The following is a 10,702-nucleotide window of genomic DNA, read 5'->3' as shown; positions in this document are numbered from 1 at the left end:
GTGTGTTTGCTGTGATCCTGCACGGGTTGTGCAAAGCATTCTCCACTTGTATTATTTTATTTTTATGAAAATCCTGTGGGGTGGGTGTTTTTGTTCTGGAAGAGAAGGCCAAGCGGAGACTTCATAAACCAACACTTACCAAGGAGGTGTAGGACAGAGATTTAAAAAAAAAAAACGATGATGTGACAATTAGATATCCATATTGGAAAATGTTGAGAATATACACCTTCCTCATATCACATAGAAAATCAGTCACAGGTAGATTAAAGACCTAATATGAAAGGTAAAATACTAAGCTCTTAGAAGAGACTTGAGCCTATCTTAATGACTTTGGAGTAGGTAACTTGAAACAGGGATCCCAGCCCTAAATATTAAACATAAAGGAAAAATTCAAAAATGGGTTATATTAAAATTTAAAAGTTCCATTCATCAAAAAAGCCCTGGTCAAAGGATATGAACACATACTTCACTAAAGATATTGAGGCGGCTAACAGATACATGAGGAAATGCTTTCGATCATTAGCCATTAGAGAAATGCAAATTAAAACTACGATGAGATTCCATTAATCCAAAAAACACAAAATAATAAATGTTGGAGAGGCTGTGGAGAGATTGGAACACTTATACATTGCTGCTGGGAAAGTAAAATGGTACAACCACCTTGGAAATCGATCTGGCGTTTCCTTGAAAAGCTAGAAATAGAACTACCATACGACCCAGAAATCCCACTCCTCGGAATATATCCTACAGAAATAAGAGCCTTTACGCGAACAGATATATGCACACCCATGTTTATTGCAGCACTGTTTACAATAGCAAAAAGCTGGAAGCAACCAAGGTGTCCATCAACGGACGAATGGATAAATAAATTATGGCATATTCACACAATGGAATACTACACATCGATAAAGAACAATGATGACTCTGTGAAACATTTCATAACATGGAGGAACCTGGAAGGCATTATATTATGCTGAGTGAAATTAGTCAGACGCAAAGGGACGAATATCGTATAAGACCACTATTAAAAGATCTTGAGAAATACTATAAACTGAGAAGAACACATTCTTTTGTGGTTACGAGAGGGGAGAGGGAGGGGGGTGGCAGAGGGTTATTTACTGATTAGATAGTAGATAAGAACTACTTTAGGTGAAGGGAAGGACAACACTCAATACAGGGGAGGTCAGCACAACTGGACTGGACCAAAAGCAAAGAAGTTTCCTGAATAAACTGAATACTTCAAAGGTCAGCGGAGCAAGGGCGGGGGTTTGGGGACTATGGCTTCAGGGGACATCTAAGTCAATTGGCATAATAAAATCTATTAAGAAAACATTCTGCATTCCACTTTGAAGAGCGGCATCTGGGATTTTAAATGCTAGCAAGCAGCCATCTATGATGCATCAATTGGTCTCAACCCACCTGAATCAAAGGAGAATGAACACCAAGGTCACAAGGTAATTGTGAGCCCAAGAGACAGAAAGGGCCACATGAACTAGAGACTACATCATCCTGAGACCAGAAGAACTAGGTGGTGCCTGGCCATAACCAACGACTGCCCTGACAGGGAGCACAACAGAGAACCCCTGAGGGAGCAGGAAAACAGTGGGATGCAGACCCCAAATTCTCATAAAAAGACCAGACTTAATGGTCTGACTAAGACTAGAAGAATCCCAGCGATCATGGTCCCCAGACCTTCTGTTGACCCAGGACAGGAACCATTCCCGAAGCCAACTCATCAGACATGGATTGGACTGGACAATGGGTTAGAGAGAGATGCTGATGAGGAGTGAGCTACTTGCATCAGGTGGACACTTGAGACTATGTTGGCATCTCCTGTCTGGAGGGGAGATGGGAGGATAGAGGGGGTTAGAAACTGGCAAAACGGTCACAAAAGGAGAGACTGGAGGGAGGGAGCCGGCTGACTCATTAGGGGGAGAGTAAGTGGGAGTATGTAGTAAGGTGTATATAAGTTTTTATGTGAGAGACTGATTTGATTTGTAAACTTTCACTTAAAGCATAATAAAAATTATTTTAAAAAAAAAAAGAGCCCTGGTGGCACAATGGTTAAGAGCTCAGGCTGCTAATCAAAAAGTCAAAAGTTGGAATCCACCAGCTGCTTCTTGGAAACCCTATGGGGCAGTTCTATTCTGTCCTACAGGGGCACTGTGAGTCAGAATCAACTCGACAGCAACAAGTTTGGCTTCGGTTTGGTTCATCAAAAGATGTTAAAAAGAGTTAAAATACAAGCCACCAAATGGGAGAACATGTTTGTAACATATAATCAACATATAGGGGGATTTTTGGTATTTTTTTAAGCAATTTTAAATTTAAAATATGTTACATAAACAAGTGCATAAAATGCATATGTACAGTCCAACAAGTGGTTGTCATGTAGACACCCATGCAAGCACCCTGTGGCCAAGAGATAGAATATTTGCTGTTGTTGTGTGCCTTTGAGCCATTTCCAACTCACAGTGTCCTTATAATAACTTATAATAAAAGAACTAGAATCCAGAATATATAAAGAATCTTAAAAAATAAACAAGTAAAAGACAGACACTTGACAGTGAAAAACTGGGCAAAGACTTAAGCAAATATGCAACAATGTGATGAACCTTACACTGTAAAGCAAAAAAAAAAAAAAAAAGTCACAAAAGAAGAATATGATATAGTTCATTTCTATATCATTTAAAAATGGAAACCCTGGTGGCATAGTGGTTGAGAGCCACGGCTGAAACTGGTAAGTATGGTTTAGAAATGCATCCACAGGCAATAACCCTCCAATGAAAAACAAGAAAATTATCACCATAAAAGGAAAGTGGTTACCTTTGGAGAGTAGGATTGGGTTGTTATTGGTAAGGAATTTAGAGGAACTTTTGTGGTGCTAAAGTCACTGGGCGGTGCAAATAGTTAATGTGCTTGGCTACTAACACAAAGGTTGGTGGTTCAAGTCCACCCATAAGCTCCTTGGAAGAAAGGCCTGGTTATTTACTTCTGAAAACCCTGTGGAGCACATTTCTACTCTGTGACACATACGGGCCCACCATGAGTCGGAGCCGACTCGGTAACAACTGCTTTTTCTTTGATGCTATTAATATTCTAAGGAGCCCTGGTGGCACGATGGTTAAGCGCTTGGCTGCTAATCAAAAAGTCAGCAGTTCAAACCCACCCAATGACTGCACAGGAGAAAAGACCTGGCAATCTGCTTCTATAAAAGTTACAGCCTAGGAAACTCTATGGGGCAGTTCCACTCTGTCCTATACGGTCGCTATGAGTCGGAATCGACTCGACGGCAGTGGGTTTGGTTTGGTTTTGGTTTAGGCCACGGTATGCTTGCATGGGTGTCTGCATGACAACCACTTGTTAGACTGTACATATGCCTTTTATGCGCTTGTCTGTGTAACATATTTTCAATTTAAAAATGCTTAAAAAACTACCCAAAATGCCCCAATATTTCTGTGATCCAATGAATATTTGATATTGTAATGAAATGGACAGATCTACCCATCTGTACATACTATGCACATTCATTATGGGAAATAAGCTTTGATTCTTGTTTTCCACACGTCATGAATTCTGGACTTCATCAAGACCAAAGCCCAGGTGGCTTTCACTAAGCATCAGAGACCGAGATCTTCAGATTAATTTGCATCTCCTTTGGTCTTCTCAGATCTTAATATGGGGTTTGATGCCTTCATTTTCATAAAAAAGGAATTGGAAGCAGAAAATCCCAGGGCCTCAGAAAAAGTGAAGAAAAGATTACCTCAAAAATAAAGAACAAAGAGAAACAAGTGGCCTGGATTCCTTCACTGCTGACCTGAAGGTCGTAATTTATCCGGATTTGCTCTTCATATTTACAAGTTCCATAAATGTGTTTCACAGGCTCGGTATATTTGGTTATACTCTGGGAGTATGTGAATTATAAATAATAGTAGTTAGAAACATTGTTAGGACCCTGATGATTTGGCATTTTGGATTAACAGGATAGAGAGGGTTGAATTATTTTTAAAAATCTATTAGGAAAAATATTTACTTAAGCCAATTATTTATATAAACGAGATTTTGGAAACGATGTTTAAACTAGGTTTCCAAGCACTCTGAGGATCTTTAGAAAGATGAAGCAGGTACATTCCAGGAGCAGAGTATAATACTATCAGTCCCTGACAAACAGTGTGCCTTTTAGTGGATGGTTATGATCATGAGTAATCACCAAGAATTAGCCTAATTTTTCTAAGGAACGATTATTTCTCTTTAATCTCGTATCCATTTTTGAGAGAATCACCAGTTTCTTGGAGAAAGAAAATGTCATAGGCAAACCATATCAATTTTCACAAAGTACAGATGCTAATTCAATAATTCAATTAAAGAATTATTCTTTTTTTAGCCATCAGTTAACTGAACTTAATTAGCTTTTTGTCATGCCAGCCCCAAAGAACTCTACCGTTGAACCTGTCTGTTATAACACTTGACTCATATCTGGATGAAGAGATAGAAAACTCATGTGTCAACTGTTCAGTTGACCCAGACCTGGAGGAGGAGGCCATACCTCGCATTGCAGGCTCAGACTTAAAAGGATTTGAACATGCTAGAAAGCAAGCTGAAACAGTAGGTTAAAATGTCCAACATCCAAGTTCAGGATTGAAAGGCTCTGACTTGACATTGGTTTAGTTGAAAAAGACCCAAAGATTTTAGCCAAGTGTGAACTAAATATGAGCCAACAATGCCATGTGGCTATTTAAGAAAAAAAAAAAAAGCCAATGTGATTTTAGGGTGCATCGATAGAGTGTCCGTGACATGTGGGTGATGATCTCAAAGAGTTCTATTGTCACTGGACAGGCTGGTGCCAAGGTCGAGGAAGAGACAGTGCTTACGTGGGGCTGTGGCCTGGACCAGGCAACCTTCAAGTGCCATCCTGATACTAAGATTCCATGACTTTATGAAAAGCATTATTTTACAAATAAACAACTGACATGCTGATTCCAAAGAATTCTTATTTGTCTCCTAAATTCATTCTTCCAAGTAATACTTTGCTGCAGTTACATAGGTCCCTGGCGGCAATAGAACTTTTTTTTTTTTTTTTAAAGAAGAGTGTAATAGTTGTATTTTCACTAATTTAGATTGACCTTGGCCACAATTAATCTAAACCAGTGAGGCTTCCAAGTTGATCCCATAGGGGTAGTGGGGGGTGACGAGACAGGCAGCGGCTTAGAGGTCTTTCCAACATACAGTTGAGTCATACCTCCATCACTTACTGTGGGGCCATGGTTAAGTGCCACTTTCACCACCAGCAAATAGATGTAAAGCAATTGTTGTGCGAACTCAATGAGATGTCACAAATGAGAGTGTGTACCATGTGCCTAAGGAGCCTAGTGGCACAGTGGTTAAGTGCTCGGCTGCTAACCAGATGAATGGTTGGTCGTTCAAACCCACCGGCCGCTCTGCTGGAGAAAGACGTGGCAGCCTGTTTCTGTAAAGATTTACAGCCTTGGAAACCCTACAGGGCAATTCTACTCTGTCCTGTAGGGTCGCTGTGCGTCAGAATAGACTTGCAGGCAATGGGCTTGGCACCGTGTGCCTGAAGGTTCCTGGGTGGCACAATCAATTTGTTCTTAACTACTAAACTGGAGGTTAGATGTTCCAACCCACCTAGCAGCACTTCGGAAGGAAGGCCTAGAAATCTGTTTCTATAAAAAGATTACAGCCAAGGAAACCCTATGGAGCAATTCTACTCTGTAACACATGGGTTCACCATGAGTTGGAATCGACTCGATGGCAATGAGTTTGGTTTACCACGTGCCTGGGATAAAATAGGCACTCTGCTTTTCATGCCCACAACCAATATGGAGTGTGCGCTGGACTTGGGGTGTGGGAGAGCTATAGAGGTGAAAGGTCATGTTTCCTACTCGCCACAAAGTGCTGGAGGGGGACTTAGACCCTTAACACAGGGTGACAAGTGATGAGCACTGTGTGTTAAGAGATCCCCTCACCCAGTTTCAGAAGGTCAGAGATGTCTGCCCAGGGATATGACATCGAAGCTGAGACCTACAGGGTGAGCAGAAATTGCCTGGAGAACAAGGGGACGGAGAGCATTCAGGGAACCCCTGCCTGAGGCCTGCAGTGAGAGAGTAGGATGAGATCAGGAAACAGAAGTAAGCCAGTGTGTGGAGCGGTGTCTACCAGAGAAAGGCAGGAAGGAGCCAGCTCATGGGAAGGCTGCTCATGCTAGGTAATTGGAACGGACTATGGTGGGGAGCTCAGAGCATTTTAAAAAGGAGAGGGATGTAATCAGATCTACCCCTAGGACAGTTTTCAACTGTCCCATAGAGTCCTAGGGTTGCTTGAGGAGTCCCTTGAGCCAGTGATTCCACCACTGCTCTTAGCTGGTTGATACAGGGGGTCTGGGAAGGTTAAATTTGGCAAAAGTGTTGTCCTGACATAAAAATAAAGTCAGACAAACCTTTTTTTAGAAAAAGTACCCTGGTTTCAGAGAGGAGACTGGATTGGAAATAGCAAGATTGGAAGCAGGGAGACCAGTTAAGGGGCTATCTCAGTGGTTCAAGAGCAAAATTACGGTGGCCTGAACCTTCGCAGTGGGGCGGGGAGAAGCTGGTGGATCAAATGTTTAGGAGGAAGACTCTAAAGAACTCACTGATTGGCTTGAGGAGTTGGTAAGGCACAGAAGAAATGGTATCTTTGTTTCTTTTTGGAGTAACTAGTAGAATGGTACTGCCATTCAACGGACATGGGAACCACAGGATGAAAAGTAAGACTAAGGTGGATGGTAAGTTATGTTCTGGGTGTGTTCAGTTTTGGGTGCCTGTGGGACAACCAAGCAGGCAGGCTATATCATTCTGGGGCTAAGAAGAGAGGTCTGGACTGGGATATGGATTTAAGGAGTAGGTGGTCACCATGAGTTGGAATCGACTCATTGGCAACTGATTTTCAGTAGATTGGATAACGGCCACCCAAAGATATCATGTCCTGTTCCATGGAACATGTAAATGTTACCCTGTTCGGAAAAATGATCTTTGCAGATGTAATTAAGGATCTTGAGATGAGGGGATTACCCTGGATTATCCAGGCTGGGCCCAAATATCATCACATGTATCCTTATAAGAGAGGCAAAAAGAGACACATAGAGAAGAAGCCAATGCGAAGAAGGAGCAGAGAGATTAAGCCACAAGCCAAGGAATGACAACAACCCCAGAAGCTAGGAGAAGCAAGAAACGGATTCCCCCATAGAGGCCCTGGAGGGAGCACAGCTGTGCTGGATTTTGGATTTTTAATTTCCAGGACTGTGAGAGAATAAAGTTCTGTTGTTTTTAAGCTACTAAATCTGTGATGCTTTGTTACAGCAGCCTCAGGAAACTACTACAGGAGCCACGAGCCTATAGATGGCAGTTGAACCCATGGTGAATGTCTCCATCACCCAGGAGGGCATGCATGAGGAGAATGGGAGACATAGGTAAGATGCCTGGCAAATACTACATGTGAAAAACAGGCAGGAGAAAACAGACCTACAAAGCTGACTGGGGTGGAGCAGTCCAGAGGGTAGGAAGGAGACGGAAGTGTGACATCATGATAGCCAAGGAATGAGAGTATTTAGAGAATAAGGAAGTGGTCAATAGCACCAGACTTTGCAGAGACGGCAAGTAAAATACAGACTCTATCTGAGAAGTGTTTATTTGACTTAACAACGGAGAAGGTTGCTAGAGACCTTGGCCAGAGCAGCTCCGGTGGAGTACAGGGGCGGAAGCCAGAGTGAGGTGATCTGAGAATAATTAGGAGATGAGGAAGTACAGATAGACTGAAGATCGTTCTTTCAAGAACTTGGCCAAGAGGTATAGGGGAGAGACAGGAAGTAGGACTCAGACAGGTGGGAGGCAGTTGTGTTTTGGGAGGGGTGGGGGAAAATACTTGGGAATGTTTGAATTCTGTTGGAAAGGGGCCTGGATTTACAATTTAAAAAAATCATATTTTTTCATTTACCCACTTAAAAACTTTCTTGAGCACTTCCTGTGTGAAAGGCCCCGGGCTCTGTTGGTTGTTGTATGTGGGGTGGGGGGAATGGGGATTGTATGTCAAGTTTAATGACTTCCCAACCTATTAGAAATCTGTTCAAAGTTGTGTTTGTAAGTTGGGTCTGGTGGGTAAAATACTGATGTTATTTGTCACTAGGACTTCAGACATTGTTTTGCTAATTGGCTTCCTGGAGCTTGTTGGTTGTCTGTGCCAAGGGTCATTAGAAAGGTGGCTCCCCAGCCTTCTTGGGGTGGGGGGGATCAAGCACATAAGCTGAGTCCTTGGAAAGCTAGAGGCCGGAGGTCCTTCCAAAGGCCAGGGCATTCCATGGTTTCAGGAGCCTGAGGCTAAGTTCCATGTGAGAGCCTTTGTGCTTTGTTCTTCCTCTGGGTTGACCTATGCTAGAAAAGGCTTGGGACAAAGCCCCGCTTATTCTGACTATGGACACAGCAAACAGAAAAACGTGGCTAAGAAGAGAACTAGGTTTTCTGAACTAGTGCTTCTCAAACTCTCTGTAATAAAGGTCTGTGAGTTTTGTTTTATTTAATTTCTGACCTGTTGTAGACTGATGCTTACTCTCACTTTCTGCCATTGAACTGGGAACAAATCGTGCGCCTGCACCAGCTCAAGGACCATGTTGCTAGGTACCGTTGAGTCGATTTTAACTCATAGCAACACTGTGTGACAGAGTAGAACCACCCCATAGAGTTTTCTAGGTTGTAATTTTTATGGGGGGCCCTGGTGGCACTATGGTTAAGAACTCGACTGCTAACCAAAAGGTCAGCAACTAAAATTCACCAGCAGCTCCTTGGAAGCCCTATGAGGCAGCTCTACTCTGTCTATAGGGTTGCCATGAGTCAGAATTGACTCAACGACAATGAGAGCAAATCGCCAGGTCTAACACAGAGACAGTGGGTGGGTTCGAACCACGAACCTTTAGATTAGTAGCCAAATGCTTAATTGTTGCACCACCAGGGCTCCTACACTTCATGTACCCAACCAAACGAAACCGTTGCTGTTGAATCACTCATAGCGACCCTATAGGACAGAACTGCACCATTGGGTTTCCAAGGAGTGGCTAGTGGATTCAAACTGCCAACCTTCTGGTTAGCAGCTAAGCTCCTCACTTCGAGTAGTGCTGGCTTATTCTCCTCTTAACAGTGATGCTAATTCTGATGCCTTACCTGTGCCTTACCTTCAGGGCTGGGCAGGTGTGCCTGCATTCAGGATGTCTCTCAGCTCAGATGTAATATCTTCCTGCTCCTCCTCGGCAGCATTAGGTGCCTAGTCTGACAGTGGGTTGTTCCAGAAGCAGTCTCTGACTCAAGGATTTGAGTGCTAGGAGTTAATTGGGGAATAATTACAGCAAGTAAGGAAACGGGGAATTGAAACAAGGAAGGGAAAGAGTCCATGAAGGGTCCATTGCTGTGCAAGTCGTCATCGTGGGCAACTGGAGTGTAGTCCTACCGGTAGGTTCTAAGAAATAGGGTTAACACTTACCTCTGAGTTAGCCCACCCAAGGCCTGAGGCAGCTGGATATTGACACACCACTGTCATTCATGGATGGAGAGCTGCTCCTGGCAGCATTAACTCCCCCTCACATCCAGCCTGCAGGGAAGAGAGGACTGCAGTGGCCAAAGACCCCAGGTAAAAGACATGAGGCACCTTCAATTGAAATAGGTCCCTGGGTAGCACAAATGGCCTGTGCTTGGCTACTAATCTAAAGGTTGGTGGTTTGAGCCTACACAGTGGGACCATAAAAGAAAAGCCTGGCAATCTGCTTCCTTAAAAATTATAGACAAGAAAACCCTATGGACCAGTTCTTCTCTGTAACACATGGGGTCACCAGGAGTCAGAATCTACTTGATAGCTACGGGTTTGGCTTTTGGTTTAGTTGGGATAACGAGGGCAAATGACATCAGCAGGGCACTAGCAGAATCCAAGTTCAGGCACTCATCTACCTCTATCTCTAGTCCCATCATACCCCATGGCTTCCTTTGTAATGACCTGTTTCCTTGTTTGTCTCCTCCCAGCATCTAGGACCTCAGTGTGTGCAGAGGCATATCCCATATCCCATTGGAAGCTGTGGCATTTGGTACCAGAAGATGAAAGAATGCAGGAATCTGACTCTCACAACACCCCAGGGTAGGATTGCTTTTATCCTCATTTTGTCCATCAAGAAACTAAGGCTCAGAGAGGGGTTGTGACCTGGTTTAGGTCACAGAGCTAATTAGTAGCAGATTCAGATCTTAAACAGAAATCTACCCCAGTTCCAAATGGTGGATTCTTCTCATCTGATCACAGATGCCTACACTTTCTTCTCCATTCCTTACCCTCATACTGCCCTGTATCATGAGCCTGTGTATGTGTGCATACACACATACACACAACATACCACACAGCACATGTCACGCATACCATATACCGCACACGCACTATATACCACACGCACATAGCATATACCACACGCACATAGCATATACCACACACACTACATATCGCACACAGTATATACCGCACACACACACTACACACCACACACACCACATGTCACACATACCACATGCACACAGCATATACCATACACACTATATATCACATGCACCGTATGTCACACATACCACACACAGCGTATACCACACACACAGCATATACCACACACACACTACATATCACACAC

General features: G+C 43.2%; 1 long non-coding RNA gene across 3 annotated transcripts in view; it reads left to right on the top strand.

The window, feature by feature from the left end:
- LOC111750089 (uncharacterized) overlaps window positions 1–10,702 on the top strand; it is a 50,698-nt gene that overhangs the window by 33,687 nt on the left and 6,309 nt on the right. For 2 of the 3 annotated variants that reach the window (XR_002785259.2, XR_010317835.1), the window contains 2 exons: window positions 7,356–7,465; window positions 10,056–10,167. This is a non-coding gene — a long non-coding RNA (uncharacterized LOC111750089). The remainder of the gene's footprint in view (window positions 1–7,355; window positions 7,466–10,055; window positions 10,168–10,702) is intronic. The other variant, XR_010317836.1, reaches the window with a different exon arrangement.

This window comes from Loxodonta africana, chromosome 14 (assembly GCF_030014295.1).
Source record: "Loxodonta africana isolate mLoxAfr1 chromosome 14, mLoxAfr1.hap2, whole genome shotgun sequence".
Classification (NCBI taxonomy): domain Eukaryota; kingdom Metazoa; phylum Chordata; class Mammalia; order Proboscidea; family Elephantidae; genus Loxodonta; species Loxodonta africana.
Note: the sequence above shows the minus strand (reverse complement) of the source record. Positions and strands in the feature narration are given on the sequence as shown.